We start from the raw sequence: 18450 nt of genomic DNA on the forward strand, positions 1-18450 counted from the left end.
AACTTTAAACCCAATAAACTTGAGAAAGTAGTCCCATATGGTCTAGTGGTTAGGATTCCTGGTTTTCACCCAGGCGGCCCGGGTTCAATTCCCGGTGTGGGAACATCTTTTTGAGCATCGATGCAGTGGTCAGACGTTTCTAAACACATTCATGGATATGCTCAAAAGTTTGCGAAAAAGAACTTTGATATATGAAATCACGGGAGGATATAGTTATGACAATTCCTAGTTCTTCACAAAAGTTTAATTACAGAAAAAGTACCTTTTTCTTTGAAGTGAACTTTAGATATTGCCATGTGAAGACATGTAGTATTTGGTCTCAGATAGAAGTTTTTCGAAAATCGATTGGATTAAAATGAAATTGTCAATATAGTCAAAATGAGGAAGTAATCCTATATGGTTTACACCCCTTTATACAAACTTCTAATCGATAGGAAATAACGGTCAAACTAGCGGAACTATTGTAATCTTAATTCAAACGCAATTATGTTTTATATGGTTTACAGTTGATACAACGTGAATCAGTTTAATTGGAACTTTAAACCCAATAAACTTGAGAAAGTAGTCCCATATGGTCTAGTGGTTAGGATTCCTGGTTTTCACCCAAGCGGCCCGGGTTCAATTCCCGGTGTGGGAACATCTTTTTGAGCATCGATGCAGTGGTCAGACGTTTCTAAACACATTCATGGATATGCTCAAAAGTTTGCGAAAAAGAAGTTTGATATATGAAATCACGGGAGGATATAGTTATGACAATTCCTAGTTCTTCACAAAAGTTTAATTACAGAAAAAGTACCTTTTTCTTTGAAGTGAACTTTAGATATTGCCATGTGAAGACATGTAGTATTTGGTCTCAGATAGAAGTTTTTCGAAAATCGATTGGATTAAAATGAAATTTTCAACATAGTCCAAATGAGTAAGTAATCCTATATGGTTTACACCCTTTTATACAAACTTCTAATCGATAGGAAATAACGGTCAAACTAGCGGAACTATTGTAATCTTAATTCAAACGCAATTATGTTTTATATGGTTTACAGTTGATATAACGTGAATCAGTTTAATTGGAACTTTAAACCCAATAAACTTGAGAAAGTAGTCCCATATGGTCTAGTGGTTAGGATTCCTGGTTTTCACCCAGGCGGCCCGGGTTCAATTCCCGGTGTGGGAACATCTTTTGCGCATCGATGCAGTGCTCAGCCTTTTCTAAAGATATTCATGGAAACACCCTAAAGTTGGCAAAAATGAAGTTTGAGATAGAAAATCATGGGAGTATTTAGTTATGATAATCCCTAGTTTTTTTTCAAAAAAGAACCCTGTTTAATTACAAAAAAGGTACCTTTTTCTTTGAATTGAACTTTAGATATGAATTGCCATGTGAAGACATCCAGTATTTGGTCTCAGAAAGAAGTTTTTCGAAAATCAATTGGATTAAATCGAAATTTTCAATATAGTCAAAATGAGTAAGTAATCCCATATGGCTTACACCCCTTTATACAAAGTTTTAATATATAGGAAATATCGGTGAAACTAGCGTAACTATTGTAATCGTAATTCAAACGCATTTACGTTTCACACGGTTTACAATTAATTTAACGTGAATCAGCTTAAATCGAATTTTAAACACGGGTAACTTGAGAAAGTAGTCCCATATGGTCTAGTGGTTAGGATTCCTGGTTCTCACCCAGGCGGCCCGGGTTCAATTCCCGGTGTGGGAATATCTTTTTGAGCATCGATGCAGTGGTCAGCCTTTTCTAAAGGCATTCATGGATATGCTCAAAAGTTTGCGAAAATGAAGTCTGAGATATGAAATCATGGGAAGATTTAGTTATGATAATTCCCGGTTCTTCACAAAAGTAGCCCGGTTCAATTCCAAATATGGCACCTTTTTATTTGAAGTAAACTTTAGATACGAATTGCAATGTGAAGACATCCAGTATTTAGTCTCAGATAGAAGTTTTTCGAAAATCGATTGGATTAAAATGAAACTTTCAATATAGTCAAAATGAGGAAGTAATCCTATATGGCTTACACCCCTTTATACAAACTTTTAATATATAGGAAAGATCGGTCAAACTAGCGTAACTAGTGTAATTGTACTTCGAACGCATTTACGTTTATATGGTTTACAGTTAATCTAACGTGAATCAGCTCATTTGGAATTTTAAACCCAAAAAACTTGAGAAAGTAGTCCCATATGATCTAGTGGTTAGGATTCCTGGTTTTCACCCAGGCGGCCCAGGTTCAATTCCCGGTGTGGGAATATCTTTTTGAGCATCAATGTAGTGGTCAGCCTTTCTAAAGGCATTCATGCATATGCTCAAAAGTCTGAGATATGAAATCGTGGGGAGATTTAGTTATGATAATTCCCAGTTCTCCACAAAAGTAGCCCGGTTCAATTCCAAAAATGGTACCTTTTTATTTGAAGTGAACTTTGGATATGAATTGCAATGTGAAGACATCCAGTATTTAGTCTCAGATAGAAGTTTTTCGAAAATCGATTGGATTAAAATGAAATTTTCAATATAGTCAAAATGAGTAAGTAATCCTATATGGTTTACACCCCTTTATACAAACTTTTAATATATAGGAAATATCGGTCAAACTAGCGGAACTATTGTAATCGTATTTCAAATGCATCTACGTTTCACATTTTTACAGTTCATTTAACGTGAATCAGCTTAAATCGAATTTTAAACACGGGTAACTTGAGAAAGTAGTCCCATATGGTCTAGTGGTTAGGATTCCTGGTTTTCACCCAGGCGGCCCGGGTTCAATTCCCGGTGTGGGAACATCCTTTTGAGCATCGATGCAGTGGTCAGCCTTTTCTAAAGACATTCATGGATATGCTCGAAAGTTTGCAAAGATGAAGTGTGAGATATGAAATCATTTATGAGGATTTAGTTATGATAATTCCCAGTTCTTCACAAAAGTTTAATTACAAAAAAAGGTACCTTTTTCTTTGAAGTGAACTTTAGATATGAATTGCCATGTGAAGACATCTAGTATCTGGTGTGAAATTAGCAGTTTTTCGAAAATCAATTGGCTTAAAATAAAACTTTCAACATAGTCAAAATGAGTAGGTAATCCCATATAGTTTACATCCTTTTATACAAACTTTTAATATATAGGAAATATCGGTCAAACTAGCGTAACTATTTTAATCGTATTTCAAACGCATTTACGTTTTATATGGTTTACAGTTAAAGTTAACGTGAATCAGCTTAAATCGAATTTTAAACACGGGTAACCTTGAGAAAGTAGTCCCATATGGTCTAGTGGTTAGGATTCCTGGTTCTCACCCAGGCGGCCCGGGTTCAATTCCCGGTGTGGGAACATCTTTTTGAGCATCGATGCAGTGGTCAGACGTTTCTAAACACATTCATGGATATGCTCAAAAGTTTGCGAAAAAGAACTTTGATATATGAAATCATGGGAGGATATAGTTATGATAATTCCCAGTCCTTCACAAATGTTTAATTACAAAAAAGGAACCTTTTTCTTTGAAGTGAACTCTAGATATTGCCATGTGAAGACATCTAGTATTTGGTCTCAGATAGAAGTTTTTCGAAAATCTATTGAATTAAAATGAAATTTTCAATATAGTCAAAATGAGGAAGTAATCCCATATGGTTTACACCTCTTTATACAAACTTCTAATCGGTAGGAAATAACGGTCAAACTAGCGGAACTATTGTAATCTTAATTCAAACGCAATTACGTTTTATATGGTTTACAGTTGATATAACGTGAATCAGTTTAATTGGAACTTTAAACCCAATAAACTTGAGAAAGTAGTCCCATATGGTCTAGTGGTTAGGATTCCTGGTTTTCACCCAGGCGGCCCGGGTTCAATTCCCGGTGTGGGAACATCTTTTGCGCATCGATGCAGTGCTCAGCCTTTTCTAAAGATATTCATGGAAACACCCTAAAGTTGGCAAAAATGAAGTTTGAGATAGAAAATCATGGGAGTATTTAGTTACGATAATCCCTAGTTTTTTTCAAAAAAGAACCCTGTTTAATTACAAAAAAGGTACCTTTTTCTTTGAATTGAACTTTAGATATGAATTGCCATGTGAAGACATCCAGTATTTGGTCTCAGATAGAAGTTTTTCGAAAATCGATTGGATTAAAATGAAACTTTCAATATAGTCAAAATGAGTAAGTAATCCCATATGGCTTACACCCCTTTACACAAAGTTTTAATATATAGGAAATATCGGTGAAACTAGCGTAACTATTGTAATCGTAATTCAAACGCATTTACGTTTCACATGGTTTACAATTAATTTAACGTGAATCAGCTTAAATCGAATTTTAAACACGGGTAACTTGAGAAAGTAGTCCCATATGGTCTAGTGGTTAGGATTCCTGGTTTTCACCCAGGCGGCCCGGGTTCAATTCCCGGTGTAGGAATATCTTTTTGAGCATCGATGCAGTGGTCAGCCTTTTCTAAAGGCATTCATGGACATGCTCAAAAGTTTGCGAAAATGAAGTCTGAGATATGAAATCATGGGAAGATTTAGTTATGATAATTCCCGGTTCTTCACAAAAGTAGCCCGGTTCAATTCCAAATATGGCACCTTTTTATTTGAAGTGAACTTTAGATATGAATTGCAATGTGAAGACATCCAGTATTTAGTCTCAGATAGAAGTTTTTCGAAAATCGATTGGATTAAAATGAAACTTTCAATATAGTCAAAATGAGGAAGTAATCCTATATGGCTTACACCCCTTTATACAAACTTTTAATATATAGGAAAGATCGGTCAAACTAGCGTAACTAGTGTAATTGTACTTCGAACGCATTTACGTTTATATGGTTTACAGTTAATCTAACGTGAATCAGCTCATTTGGAATTTTAAACCCAAAAAACTTGAGAAAGTAGTCCCATATGATCTAGTGGTTAGGATTCTTGGTTTTCACCCAGGCGGCCCAGGTTCAATTCCCGGTGTGGGAATATCTTTTTGAGCATCAATGTAGTGGTCAGCCTTTCTAAAGGCATTCATGCATATGCTCAAAAGTCTGAGTTATGAAATCGTGGGGAGATTTAGTTATGATAATTCCCAGTTCTCCACAAAAGTAGCCCGGTTCAATTCCAAAAATGGTACCTTTTTATTTGAAGTGAACTTTAGATATGAATTGCAATGTGAAGACATCCAGTATTTGGTCTCAGATTAGAAGTTTTTCGAAAATCGATTGGCGTAAAATGAAATTTTCAATATAGTCAAAATGAGTAAGTAATCCCATATGGTTTACACCCCTTTATACAAACTTTTTATATATAAGAAATATCGGTCAAACTAGCGGAACTATTGTAATCTTATTTCAAACGCATTTACGTTTTATATGGTTTACAGTTGATATAACGTGAATCAGCTTATTTGGAATTTCAAACCCAAAAAACTTGAGAAAGTAGTCCCATATGGTCTAGTGGTTAGGATTCCTGGTTTTCACCCAGGCGGCCCGGGTTCAATTAATGGTGTGGGAATATCTTTTTGAGCATCGATGCAGTGGTCAGCCTTTTCTAAAGGGATTCATGGATATGCTCAAAGGTTTGCGAAAATGAAGTCTGAGATATGAAATCATGGGAAGATTTAGTTATGATAAATCCCGGTTCTTCACAAAAGTAGCCCGGTTCAATTCCAAATATGGCACCTTTTTATTTGAAGTGAACTTTAGATATGAATTGCAATGTGAAGACATCCAGTATTTAGTCTCAGATAGAAGTTTTTCGAAAATCAATTGGATTAAAATGAAATTTTCAATATAGTCAAAATGAGTAAGTAATCCTATATGGTTTACACCCCTTTATACAAACTTTTAATATATAGGAAATATCGGTCAAACTAGCGGAACTATTGTAATCGTATTTCAAATGCATCTACGTTTCACATTTTTACAGTTCATTTAACGTGAATCAGCTTAAATCGAATTTTAAACACGGGTAACTTGAGAAAGTAGTCCCATATGGTCTAGTGGTTAGGATTCCTGGTTTTCACCCAGGCGGCCCGGGTTCAATTCCCGGTGTGGGAACATCTTTTTGAGCATCGATGCAGTGGTCAGCCTTTTCTAAAGATATTCATGGAAACACCCTAAAGTTGGCAAAAATGAAGTTTGAGATAGAAAATCATGGGAGTATTTAGTTATGATAATCCCTAGTTTTTTTCAAAAAAGAACCCTGTTTAATTACAAAAAAGGTACCTTTTTCTTTGAATTGAACTTTAGATATGAATTGCCATGTGAAGACATCCAGTATTTGGTCTCAGATAGAAGTTTTTCGAAAATCGATTGGATTAAAATGAAATTTTCAATATAGTCAAAATGAGTAAGTAATCCCATATGGTTTACACCCCTTTATACAAACTTTTTATATATAAGAAATATCGGTCAAACTAGCGGAACTATTGTAATCTTATTTCAAACGCATTTACGTTTTATATGGTTTACAGTTGATATAACGTGAATCAGCTTATTTGGAATTTCAAACCCAAAAAACTTGAGAAAGTAGTCCCATATGGTCTAGTGGTTAGGATTCCTGGTTTTCACCCAGGCGGCCCGGGTTCAATTAATGGTGTGGGAATATCTTTTTGAGCATCGATGCAGTGGTCAGCCTTTTCTAAAGGGATTCATGGATATGCTCAAAGGTTTGCGAAAATGAAGTCTGAGATATGAAATCATGGGAAGATTTAGTTATGATAAATCCCGGTTCTTCACAAAAGTAGCCCGGTTCAATTCCAAATATGGCACCTTTTTATTTGAAGTGAACTTTAGATATGAATTGCAATGTGAAGACATCCAGTATTTAGTCTCAGATAGAAGTTTTTCGAAAATCAATTGGATTAAAATGAAATTTTCAATATAGTCAAAATGAGTAAGTAATCCTATATGGTTTACACCCCTTTATACAAACTTTTAATATATAGGAAATATCGGTGAAACTAGCGTAACTATTGTAATCGTATTTCAAATGCATCTACGTTTCACATTTTTACAGTTCATTTAACGTGAATCAGCTTAAATCGAATTTTAAACACGGGTAACTTGAGAAAGTAGTCCCATATGGTCTAGTGGTTAGGATTCCTGGTTTTCACCCAGGCGGCCCGGGTTCAATTCCCGGTGTGGGAACATCTTTTTGAGCATCGATGCAGTGGTCAGCCTTTTCTAAAGACATTCATGGATATGCTCGAAAGTTTGCAAAGATGAAGTGTGAGATATGAAATCATTTAGGAGGATTTAGTTATGATAATTCCCAGTTCTTCACAAAAGTTTAATTACAAAAAAAGGTACCTTTTTCTTTGAAGTGAACTTTAGATATGAATTGCCATGTGAAGACATCTAGTATCTGGTGTGAAATTAGCAGTTTTTCGAAAATCAATTGGCTTAAAATAAAACTTTCAACATAGTCAGAATGAGTAAGTAATCCCATATAGTTTACATCCCTTTATACAAACTTTTAATATATAGGAAATATCGGTCAAACTAGCGTAACTATTTTAATCGTATTTCAAACGCATTTACGTTTTATATGGTTTACAGTTAAAGTTAACGTGAATCAGCTTAAATCGAATTTTAAACACGGGTAACTTGAGAAAGTAGTCCCATATGGTCTAGTGGTTAGGATTCCTGGTTCTCACCCAGGCGGCCCGGGTTCAATTCCCGGTGTGGGAACATCTTTTTGAGCATCGATGCAGTGGTCAGCCTTTTCTAAAGACATTCATGGATATGCTCGAAAGTTTGCAAAGATGAAGTGTGAGATATGAAATCATTTAGGAGGATTTAGTTATGATAATTCCCAGTTCTTCACAAAAGTTTAATTACAAAAAAAGGTACCTTTTTCTTTGAAGTGAACTTTAGATATGAATTGCCATGTGAAGACATCTAGTATCTGGTGTGAAATTAGCAGTTTTTCGAAAATCAATTGGCTTAAAATAAAACTTTCAACATAGTCAAAATGAGTAAGTAATCCCATATAGTTTACATCCCTTTATACAAACTTTTAATATATAGGAAATATCGGTCAAACTAGCGTAACTATTTTAATCGTATTTCAAACGCATTTACGTTTTATATGGTTTACAGTTAAAGTTAACGTGAATCAGCTTAAATTGAATTTTAAACACCGGTAACTTGAGAAAGTAGTCCTATATGGTCTAGTGGTTAGGATTCCTGGTTTTCACCCAGGCGGCCCGGGTTCAATTCCCGGTGTGGGAATATCTTTTTGAGCATCGATGCAGTGGTCAGCCTTTTCTAAAGGCATTCATGGATATGCTCAAAAGTTTGCGAAAATGAAGTCTGAGATATGAAATCATGGGAAGATTTAGTTATGATAATTCCCGGTTCTTCACAAAAGTAGCCCGGTTCAATTTCAAATATGGCACCTTTTTATTTGAAGTGAACTTTAGATATGAATTGCAATGTGAAGACATCCAGTATTTAGTCTCAGATAGAAGGTTTTCGAAAATCGATTGGATTAAAATGAAACTTTCAATATAGTCAAAATGAGGAAGTAATCCTATATGGCTTACACCCCTTTATACAAACTTTTAATATATAGGAAAGATCGGTCAACCTAGCGTAACTAGTGTACCCTAGGACACTTAAGTATTCGCGGCATCTAACTTTTGCGTTTTCGCGGAGTCATCATCACGCGAAAAATTTATGCGCGAAACTAAACTATCATAACAAACTAGCGAAAATTCGAAATTAAATAGCTATGTTCTACGCAGGCCTGTATTCACTGGTTGCAAGTTGGGGGCTAATGTTAGACGACTAGTTATGAACATCTGGGGTGTGGAGAAGGAGGGGGGGGGGGTGCTGTAAGCTCCCAACAGGTTTCTCTTATGTAGGGCCTCAGCCGGGACTCTCACGTGAAGTTTTAAAAAATTTTATTGGCAAGTATCAACATTTTTCTATTTTTTGAGATTTGCTTTGTTTTAGCTGATGTGACTGACAAAACGTTTTAAAATTAAAACAGGCAAAACTTGTATGCAGTTAACAAGCTCAGAAAGAAGACATCTTTTTCTTTTAAGCGTTTTAACAAAGATCATTTTTGCCGATTTTATTTCAAGTTCATTAAGTAGGATATGGGCAAGCAGATGTGTGCTAAAACTTGATATTTTGCAAACCTTTATAAAAGTCGTTTACAAGAATATTTTGGCGCTGATGAAGATAATAATGACGCCTAAGAACTACTAAAAGTTGATGTTTGTATCTATGGCTTCGAATAAAGTGATATTCTACAGCGATAAAAACCTTTCTATAGCCGTTGGACTATGAAATTCCTAAAAAGTTGGGGCGTCTTAGCCGGCCAACTGTCCAAGGGAATACGGCTCTGTAGTTCATTGATATCCACAACAAAATCGTTATATTAGAAATGCAGATAATTTTGTGTGTGATTGAGCTCATTGGGAAATTTCAAGTAAATTCGTTAATACACCGAATGAGCAGCATGGCAAAGCAAATTAAGATAACAAGTTTTTTTGGAAAAGCCAAGACAAACGAAGAAGATGATGATATCAGTTTTGTCACCGAATTTGTAACTGATGAGGATGAAAGTCTGGTAGGTGAAGTCATACAATTAAATAATACTTATTGTAGTGATGAATTTTACTGCCAACCAAAAACGATAACAACCCTCACCAGGTCCAACCATGTTATACAGTTCTGGTTGTGATGTTGGTTGTTATCTATTTTCTTTTTTATGAGACATGTACTGTATTTGATTTTTTTTAAATTTGAAATATTGTGAACTCAAAACGTGCCATGGCCATCGCTTGCTATAAATACTTGGGATCTAATATTGGTACCATATCGGTCACGATGGAAAGGACCGAGACGTCATTGATAGTCCAAGAAACAAATGGCAGCAAGCGATCACGTTGAATTATCGATTTCTGCCATACATTTATACCTGCGGGTTACAAATACAAACTAGTCGCAAATATAACAACTTTTTTTACTAGAGGACCGGACCTGAGGAATCTAATTTGTTTGTTCCACTGTATTTATTTTCACATCACTATATTTTCGCACTCATCAGAGCTGCGAAATTAAGTTGCAGCGAAATTTTACTCTGTGTGCTACTCACGAAACTAAACACTAGCGAAATATTAGTGTCCTAGGGTAATTGTATTTCGAACGCATTTACGTTTATATGGTTTACAGTTAATCTAACGTGAATCAGCTCATTTGGAATTTTAAACCCAAAAAACTTGAGAAAGTAGTCCCATATGATCTAGTGGTTAGGATTCCTGGTTTTCACCCAGGCGGCCCAGGTTCAATTCCCGGTGTGGGAATATCTTTTTGAGCATCAATGTAGTGGTCAGCCTTTCTAAAGGCATTCATGCATATGCTCAAATGTCTGAGATATGAAATCGTGGGGAGATTTAGTTATGATAATTCCCAGTTCTCCACAAAAGTAGCCCGGTTCAATTCCAAAAATGGTACCTTTTTATTTGAAGTGAACTTTAGATATGAATTGCAATGTGAAGACATCCAGTATTTGGTCTCAGATAGAAGTTTTTTGAAAATCGATTGGCTTAAAATGAAATTTTCAATATAGTCAAAATGAGTAAGTACCCTATATGGTTTACACCCCTTTATACAAACTTTTAATCGATAGGAAATATCGGTCAAACTAGCGGAACTATTGTAATCGTATTTTAAACACATTTACGTTTTATATGGTTTACAGTTAATCTAACGTGAATCAGCTTAAATCGACTTTTAAACACGGGTAACTTGAGAAAGTAGTCCCATATGGTCTAGTGGTTAGGATTCCTGGTTTTCACCCAGGCGGCCCGGGTTCAATTAATGGTGTGGGAATATCTTTTTGAGCATCGATGCAGTGGTCAGCCTTTTCTAAAGGGATTCATGGATATGCTCAAAGGGTTGCGAAAATGAAGTCTGAGATATGAAATCATGGGAAGATTTAGTTATGATAAATCCCGGTTCTTCACAAAAGTAGCCCGGTTCAATTCCAAATATGGCACCTTTTTATTTGAAGTGAACTTTAGATATGAATTGCAATGTGAAGACATCCAGTATTTAGTCTCAGATAGAAGTTTTTCGAAAATCGATTGGATTAAAATGAAATTTTCAATATAGTCAAAATGAGTAAGTAATCCTATATGGTTTACACCCCTTTATACAAACTTTTAATATATAGGAAATATCGGTCAAACTAGCGGAACTATTGTAATCGTATTTCAAATGCATCTACGTTTCACATTTTTACAGTTCATTTAACGTGAATCAGCTTAAATCGAATTTTAAACACGGGTAACTTGAGAAAGTAGTCCCATATGGTCTAGTGGTTAGGATTCCTGGTTTTCACCCAGGCGGCCCGGGTTCAATTCCCGGTGTGGGAACATGTTTTTGAGCATCGATGCAGTGGTCAGCCTTTTCTAAAGACATTCATGGATATGCTCGAAAGTTTGCAAAGATGAAGTGTGAGATATGAAATCATTTAGGAGGATTTAGTTATGATAATTCCAAGTTCTTCACAAAAGTTTAATTACAAAAAAAGGTACCTTTTTCTTTGAAGTGAACTTTAGATATGAATTGCCATGTGAAGACATCCAGTATCTGGTGTGAAATTAGCAGTTTTTCGAAAATCAATTGGCTTAAAATAAAACTTTCAACATAGTCAGAATGAGTAAGTAATCCCATATAGTTTACATCCCTTTATACAAACTTTTAATATATAGGAAATATTGGTCAAACTAGCGTAACTATTTTAATCGTATTTCAAACGCATTTACGTTTTATATGGTTTACAGTTAAAGTTAACGTGAATCAGCTTAAATCGAATTTTAAACACGGGTAACTTGAGAAAGTAGTCCCATATGGTCTAGTGGTTAGGATTCCTGGTTCTCACCCAGGCGGCCCGGGTTCAATTCCCGGTGTGGGAACATCTTTTTGAGCATCGATGCAGTGGTCAGCCTTTTCTAAAGACATTCATGGATATGCTCGAAAGTTTGCAAAGATGAAGTGTGAGATATGAAATCATTTAGGAGGATTAGTTATGATAATTCCCAGTTCTTCACAAAAGTTTAATTACAAAAAAGGTACCTTTTTCTTTGAAGTGAACTTTAGATATGAATTGCCATGTGAAGACATCTAGTATCTGGTGTGAAATTAGCAGTTTTTCGAAAATCAATTGGCTTAAAATAAAACTTTCAACATAGTCAAAATGAGTAAGTAATCCCATATAGTTTACATCCCTTTATACAAACTTTTAATATATAGGAAATATCGGTCAAACTAGCGTAACTATTTTAATCGTATTTCAAACGCATTTACGTTTTATATGGTTTACAGTTGAAGTTAACGTGAATCAGCTTAAATCGAATTTTAAACACGGGTAACTTGAGAAAGTAGTCCCATATGGTCTAGTGGTTAGGATTCCTGGTTCTCACCCAGGCGGCCCGGGTTCAATTCCCGGTGTGGGAACATCTTTTTGAGCATCGATGCAGTGGTCAGACGTTTCTAAACACATTCATGGATATGCTCAAAAGTTTGCGAAAAAGAACTTTGATATATGAAATCATGGGAGGATATAGTTATGATAATTCCCAGTCCTTCACAAATGTTTAATTACAAAAAAGGAACCTTTTTCTTTGAAGTGAACTCTAGATATTGCCATGTGAAGACATCTAGTATTTGGTCTCAGATAGAAGTTTTTCGAAAATCTATTGAATTAAAATGAAATTTTCAATATAGTCAAAATGAGTAAGTAATCCTATATGGTTTACACCCCTTTATACAAACTTTTAATCGATAGGAAATAACGGTCAAACTAGCAGAACTATTGTAATCTTAATTCAAACGCAATTACGTTTTATATGGTTTACAGTTAATATAACATGAATCAGTTTAATTGGAACTTTAAACCCAATAAACTTGAGAAAGTAGTCCCATATGGTCTAGTGGTTAGGATTCCTGGTTTTCACCCAGGCGGCCCGGGTTCAATTCCCGGTGTGGGAACATCTTTTGCGCATCGATGCAGTGCTCAGCCTTTTCTAAAGATATTCATGGAAACACCCTAAAGTTGGCAAAAAAGAAGTTTGAGATAGAAAATCATGGGAGTATTTAGTTATGATAATCCCTAGTTTTTTTCAAAAAAGAACCCTGTTTAATTACAAAAAAGGTACCTTTTTCTTTGAATTGAACTTTAGATATGAATTGCCATGTGAAGACATCCAGTATTTGGTCTCAGATAGAAGTTTTTCGAAAATCGATTGGATTAAAATGAAATTTTCAATATAGTCAAAATGAGTAAGTACCCTATATGGTTTACACCCCTTTATACAAACTTTTAATCGATAGGAAATATCGGTCAAACTAGCGGAACTATTGTAATCGTATTTTAAACACATTTACGTTTTATATGGTTTACAGTTAATCTAACGTGAATCAGCTTAAATCGACTTTTAAACACGGGTAACTTGAGAAAGTAGTCCCATATGGTCTAGTGGTTAGGATTCCTGGTTTTCACCCAGGCGGCCCGGGTTCAATTCCCGGTGTGGGAATATCTTTTTGAGCATCGATGCAGTGGTCAGCCTTTTCTAAAGACATTCATGCATATGCTCAAAAGTCTGAGTTATGAAATCGTGGGGAGATTTAGTTATGATAATTCCCAGTTCTCCACAAAAGTAGCCCGGTTCAATTCCAAAAATGGTACCTTTTTATTTGAAGTGAACTTTAGATATGAATTGCAATGTGAAGACATCCAGTATTTGGTCTCAGATTAGAAGTTTTTCGAAAATCGATTGGCGTAAAATGAAATTTTCAATATAGTCAAAATGAGTAAGTAATCCCATATGGTTTACACCCCTGTATACAAACTTTTTATATATAAGAAATATCGGTCAAACTAGCGGAACTATTGTAATCTTATTTCAAACGCATTTACGTTTTATATGGTTTACAGTTGATATAACGTGAATCAGCTTATTTGGAATTTCAAACCCAAAAAACTTGAGAAAGTAGTCCCATATGGTCTAGTGGTTAGGATTCCTGGTTTTCGCCCGGGTTCAATTAATGGTGTGGGAATATCTTTTTGAGCATCGATGCAGTGGTCAGCCTTTTCTAAAGGGATTCATGGATATGCTCAAAGGTTTGCGAAAATGAAGTCTGAGATATGAAATCATGGGAAGATTTAGTTATGATAAATCCCGGTTCTTCACAAAAGTAGCCCGGTTCAATTCCAAATATGGCACCTTTTTATTTGAAGTGAACTTTAGATATGAATTGCAATGTGAAGACATCCAGTATTTAGTCTCAGATAGAAGTTTTTCGAAAATCGATTGAATTAAAATGAACATTTCAATATAGTCAAAATGAGTAAGTAATCCCATATGGCTTACACCCCTTTATACAAAGTTTTAATATATAGGAAATATCGGTGAAACTAGCGTAACTATTGTAATCGTAATTCAAACGCATTTACGTTTCACATGGTTTACAATTAATTTAACGTGAATCAGCTTAAATCGAATTTTAAACACAGGTAACTTGAGAAAGTAGTCCCATATGGTCTAGTGGTTAGGATTCCTGGTTTTCACCCAGGCGGCCCGGGTTCAATTCCCGGTGTGGGAATATCTTTTTGAGCATCGATGCAGTGGTCAGCCTTTTCTGAAGACATTCATGGATATGCTCGAAAGTTTGCAAAGATGAAGTGTGAGATATGAAATCATTTAGTTGGATTTAGTTATGATAATTCCCAGTTCTTCACAAAAGTTTAATTACAAAAAAGGTACATTTTTCTTTGAAGTGAACTTTAGATATGAATTGCCATGTGAAGACATCTAGTATCTGGTGTGAAATTAGCAGTTTTTCGAAAATCAATTGGCTTAAAATAAAACTTTCAACATAGTCAAAATGAGTAAGTAATCCCATTTAGTTTACATCCCTTTATACAAACTTTTAATATATAGGAAATATCGGTCAAACTAGCGTAACTATTTTAATCGTATTTCAAACGCATTTACGTTTTATATGGTTTACAGTTAAAGCTAACGTGAAGCAGCTTAAATCGAATTTTAAACACGGGTAACTTGAGAAAGTAGTCCCATATGGTCTAGTGGTTAGGATTCCTGGTTTTCACCCAGGCGGCCCGGGTTCAATTCCCGGTGTGGGAACATCTTTTGCGCATCGATGCAGTGCTCAGCCTTTTCTAAAGATATTCATGGAAACACCCTAAAGTTGGCAAAAATGAAGTTTGAGATAGAAAATCATGGGAGTATTTAGTTATGATAATCCCTAGTTTTTTTCAAAAAAGAACCCTGTTTAATTACAAAAAAGGTACCTTTTTCTTTGAATTGAACCTTAGATATGAATTGCCATGTGAAGACATCCAGTATTTGGTCTCAGATAGAAGTTTTTCGAAAATCGATTGGATTAAAATGAAATTTTCAATATAGTCAAAATGAGTAAGTACCCTATATGGTTTACACCCCTTTATACAAACTTTTAATCGATAGGAAATATCGGTCAAACTAGCGGAACTATTGTAATCGTATTTTAAACACATTTACGTTTTATATGGTTTACAGTTAATCTAACGTGAATCAGCTTAAATCGACTTTTAAACACGGGTAACTTGAGAAAGTAGTCCCATATGGTCTAGTGGTTAGGATTCCTGGTTTTCACCCAGGCGGCCCGGGTTCAATTAATGGTGTGGGAATATCTTTTTGAGCATCGATGCAGTGGTCAGCCTTTTCTAAAGGGATTCATGGATATGCTCAAAGGGTTGCGAAAATGAAGTCTGAGATATGAAATCATGGGAAGATTTAGTTATGATAAATCCCGGTTCTTCACAAAAGTAGCCCGGTTCAATTCCAAATATGGCACCTTTTTATTTGAAGTGAACTTTAGATATGAATTGCAATGTGAAGACATCCAGTATTTAGTCTCAGATAGAAGTTTTTCGAAAATCGATTGGATTAAAATGAAATTTTCAATATAGTCAAAATGAGTAAGTAATCCTATATGGTTTACACCCCTTTATACAAACTTTTAATATATAGGAAATATCGGTCAAACTAGCGGAACTATTGTAATCGTATTTCAAATGCATCTACGTTTCACATTTTTACAGTTCATTTAACGTGAATCAGCTTAAATCGAATTTTAAACACGGGTAACTTGAGAAAGTAGTCCCATATGGTCTAGTGGTTAGGATTCCTGGTTTTCACCCAGGCGGCCCGGGTTCAATTCCCGGTGTGGGAACATGTTTTTGAGCATCGATGCAGTGGTCAGCCTTTTCTAAAGACATTCATGGATATGCTCGAAAGTTTGCAAAGATGAAGTGTGAGATATGAAATCATTTAGGAGGATTTAGTTATGATAATTCCAAGTTCTTCACAAAAGTTTAATTACAAAAAAAGGTACCTTTTTCTTTGAAGTGAACTTTAGATATGAATTGCCATGTGAAGACATCCAGTATCTGGTGTGAAATTAGCAGTTTTTCGAAAATCAATTGGCTTAAAATAAAACTTTCAACATAGTCAGAATGAGTAAGTAATCCCATATAGTTTACATCCCTTTATACAAACTTTTAATATATAGGAAATATTGGTCAAACTAGCGTAACTATTTTAATCGTATTTCAAACGCATTTACGTTTTATAAGGTTTACAGTTAAAGTTAACGTGAATCAGCTTAAATCGAATTTTAAACACGGGTAACTTGAGAAAGTAGTCCCATATGGTCTAGTGGTTAGGATTCCTGGTTCTCACCCAGGCGGCCCGGGTTCAATTCCCGGTGTGGGAACATCTTTTTGAGCATCGATGCAGTGGTCAGCCTTTTCTAAAGACATTCATGGATATGCTCGAAAGTTTGCAAAGATGAAGTGTGAGATATGAAATCATTTAGGAGGATTAGTTATGATAATTCCCAGTTCTTCACAAAAGTTTAATTACAAAAAAATGTACCTTTTTCTTTGAAGTGAACTTTAGATATGAATTGCCATGTGAAGACATCTAGTATCTGGTGTGAAATTAGCAGTTTTTCGAAAATCAATTGGCTTAAAATAAAACTTTCAACATAGTCAAAATGAGTAAGTAATCCCATATAGTTTACATCCCTTTATACAAACTTTTAATATATAGGAAATATCGGTCAAACTAGCGTAACTATTTTAATCGTATTTCAAACGCATTTACGTTTTATATGGTTTACAGTTAAAGTTAACGTGAATCAGCTTAAATCGAATTTTAAACACGGGTAACTTGAGAAAGTAGTCCCATATGGTCTTGTGGTTAGGATTCCTGGTTCTCACCCAGGCGGCCCGGGTTCAATTCCCGGTGTGGGAATATCTTTTTGAGCATCGATGCAGTGGTCAGCCTTTTCTAAAGGCATTCATGGATATGCTCAAAAGTTTGCGAAAATGAACTTTGATATATGAAATCATGGGAGGATATAGTTATGATAATTCCCAGTCCTTCACAAATGTTTAATTACAAAAAAGGAACCTTTTTCTTTGAAGTGAACTCTAGATATTGCCATGTGAAGACATCTAGTATTTGGTCTCAGATAGAAGTTTTTCGAAAATCTATTGAATTAAAATGAAATTTTCAATATAGTCAAAATGAGTAAGTAATCCTATATGGTTTACACCCCTTTATACAAACTTTTAATCGATAGGAAATAACGGTCAAACTAGCAGAACTATTGTAATCTTAATTCAAACGCAATTACGTTTTATATGGTTTACAGTTAATATAACATGAATCAGTTTAATTGGAACTTTAAACCCAATAAACTTGAGAAAGTAGTCCCATATGGTCTAGTGGTTAGGATTCCTGGTTTTCGCCCGGGTTCAATTAATGGTGTGGGAATATCTTTTTGAGCATCGATGCAGTGGTCAGCCTTTTCTAAAGGGATTCATGGATATGCTCAAAGGTTTGCGAAAATGAAGTCTGAGATATGAAATCATGGGAAGATTTAGTTATGATAAATCCCGGTTCTTCACAAAAGTAGCCCGGTTCAATTCCAAATATGGCACCTTTTTATTTGAAGTGAACTTTAGATATGAATTGCAATGTGAAGACATCCAGTATTTAGTCTCAGATAGAAGTTTTTCGAAAATCGATTGAATTAAAATGAACATTTCAATATAGTCAAAATGAGTAAGTAATCCCATATGGCTTACACCCCTTTATACAAAGTTTTAATATATAGGAAATATCGGTGAAACTAGCGTAACTATTGTAATCGTAATTCAAACGCATTTACGTTTCACATGGTTTACAATTAATTTAACGTGAATCAGCTTAAATCGAATTTTAAACACAGGTAACTTGAGAAAGTAGTCCCATATGGTCTAGTGGTTAGGATTCCTGGTTTTCACCCAGGCGGCCCGGGTTCAATTCCCGGTGTGGGAATATCTTTTTGAGCATCGATGCAGTGGTCAGCCTTTTCTGAAGACATTCATGGATATG

At 35.1% G+C, this 18450-nt stretch overlaps 1 protein-coding gene and 26 non-coding genes across 27 annotated transcripts in view; 26 read left to right on the plus strand and 1 right to left on the minus strand.

The window, feature by feature from the left end:
• LOC137401070 (von Willebrand factor A domain-containing protein 8-like) overlaps positions 1-18450 on the minus strand; it is a 127934-nt gene that overhangs the window by 56950 nt on the left and 52534 nt on the right. The gene's annotated exons all lie outside the window — the stretch shown is intronic.
• On the plus strand, positions 32-103 carry Trnae-uuc (transfer RNA glutamic acid (anticodon UUC)). The gene has a single exon. It is a non-coding gene; the product is annotated as a tRNA-Glu (tRNA).
• Positions 566-637, plus strand: Trnae-uuc (transfer RNA glutamic acid (anticodon UUC)). The gene has a single exon. It is a non-coding gene; the product is annotated as a tRNA-Glu (tRNA).
• On the plus strand, positions 1100-1171 carry Trnae-uuc (transfer RNA glutamic acid (anticodon UUC)). Its single transcript has one exon. It is a non-coding gene; the product is annotated as a tRNA-Glu (tRNA).
• On the plus strand, positions 1647-1718 carry Trnae-cuc (transfer RNA glutamic acid (anticodon CUC)). The gene has a single exon. It is a non-coding gene; the product is annotated as a tRNA-Glu (tRNA).
• Positions 2192-2263, plus strand: Trnae-uuc (transfer RNA glutamic acid (anticodon UUC)). Its single transcript has one exon. It is a non-coding gene; the product is annotated as a tRNA-Glu (tRNA).
• Trnae-uuc (transfer RNA glutamic acid (anticodon UUC)) lies at positions 2721-2792 on the plus strand. Its single transcript has one exon. It is a non-coding gene; the product is annotated as a tRNA-Glu (tRNA).
• On the plus strand, positions 3265-3336 carry Trnae-cuc (transfer RNA glutamic acid (anticodon CUC)). The gene has a single exon. It is a non-coding gene; the product is annotated as a tRNA-Glu (tRNA).
• Trnae-uuc (transfer RNA glutamic acid (anticodon UUC)) lies at positions 3799-3870 on the plus strand. The gene has a single exon. It is a non-coding gene; the product is annotated as a tRNA-Glu (tRNA).
• Trnae-uuc (transfer RNA glutamic acid (anticodon UUC)) lies at positions 4345-4416 on the plus strand. The gene has a single exon. It is a non-coding gene; the product is annotated as a tRNA-Glu (tRNA).
• Trnae-uuc (transfer RNA glutamic acid (anticodon UUC)) lies at positions 4890-4961 on the plus strand. Its single transcript has one exon. It is a non-coding gene; the product is annotated as a tRNA-Glu (tRNA).
• Positions 5966-6037, plus strand: Trnae-uuc (transfer RNA glutamic acid (anticodon UUC)). The gene has a single exon. It is a non-coding gene; the product is annotated as a tRNA-Glu (tRNA).
• Trnae-uuc (transfer RNA glutamic acid (anticodon UUC)) lies at positions 7058-7129 on the plus strand. Its single transcript has one exon. It is a non-coding gene; the product is annotated as a tRNA-Glu (tRNA).
• Positions 7601-7672, plus strand: Trnae-cuc (transfer RNA glutamic acid (anticodon CUC)). The gene has a single exon. It is a non-coding gene; the product is annotated as a tRNA-Glu (tRNA).
• Trnae-uuc (transfer RNA glutamic acid (anticodon UUC)) lies at positions 8144-8215 on the plus strand. The gene has a single exon. It is a non-coding gene; the product is annotated as a tRNA-Glu (tRNA).
• Trnae-uuc (transfer RNA glutamic acid (anticodon UUC)) lies at positions 10228-10299 on the plus strand. The gene has a single exon. It is a non-coding gene; the product is annotated as a tRNA-Glu (tRNA).
• Positions 11302-11373, plus strand: Trnae-uuc (transfer RNA glutamic acid (anticodon UUC)). The gene has a single exon. It is a non-coding gene; the product is annotated as a tRNA-Glu (tRNA).
• Positions 11845-11916, plus strand: Trnae-cuc (transfer RNA glutamic acid (anticodon CUC)). The gene has a single exon. It is a non-coding gene; the product is annotated as a tRNA-Glu (tRNA).
• Trnae-cuc (transfer RNA glutamic acid (anticodon CUC)) lies at positions 12386-12457 on the plus strand. The gene has a single exon. It is a non-coding gene; the product is annotated as a tRNA-Glu (tRNA).
• Positions 12920-12991, plus strand: Trnae-uuc (transfer RNA glutamic acid (anticodon UUC)). The gene has a single exon. It is a non-coding gene; the product is annotated as a tRNA-Glu (tRNA).
• Trnae-uuc (transfer RNA glutamic acid (anticodon UUC)) lies at positions 13465-13536 on the plus strand. The gene has a single exon. It is a non-coding gene; the product is annotated as a tRNA-Glu (tRNA).
• Positions 14534-14605, plus strand: Trnae-uuc (transfer RNA glutamic acid (anticodon UUC)). The gene has a single exon. It is a non-coding gene; the product is annotated as a tRNA-Glu (tRNA).
• Positions 15076-15147, plus strand: Trnae-uuc (transfer RNA glutamic acid (anticodon UUC)). Its single transcript has one exon. It is a non-coding gene; the product is annotated as a tRNA-Glu (tRNA).
• Trnae-uuc (transfer RNA glutamic acid (anticodon UUC)) lies at positions 16166-16237 on the plus strand. The gene has a single exon. It is a non-coding gene; the product is annotated as a tRNA-Glu (tRNA).
• Trnae-cuc (transfer RNA glutamic acid (anticodon CUC)) lies at positions 16709-16780 on the plus strand. Its single transcript has one exon. It is a non-coding gene; the product is annotated as a tRNA-Glu (tRNA).
• Positions 17251-17322, plus strand: Trnae-cuc (transfer RNA glutamic acid (anticodon CUC)). Its single transcript has one exon. It is a non-coding gene; the product is annotated as a tRNA-Glu (tRNA).
• Positions 18322-18393, plus strand: Trnae-uuc (transfer RNA glutamic acid (anticodon UUC)). Its single transcript has one exon. It is a non-coding gene; the product is annotated as a tRNA-Glu (tRNA).

The sequence above is a fragment of the Watersipora subatra genome, chromosome 7 (genome assembly GCF_963576615.1).
Source record: "Watersipora subatra chromosome 7, tzWatSuba1.1, whole genome shotgun sequence".
Classification (NCBI taxonomy): Eukaryota; Metazoa; Bryozoa; class Gymnolaemata; order Cheilostomatida; family Watersiporidae; genus Watersipora; species Watersipora subatra.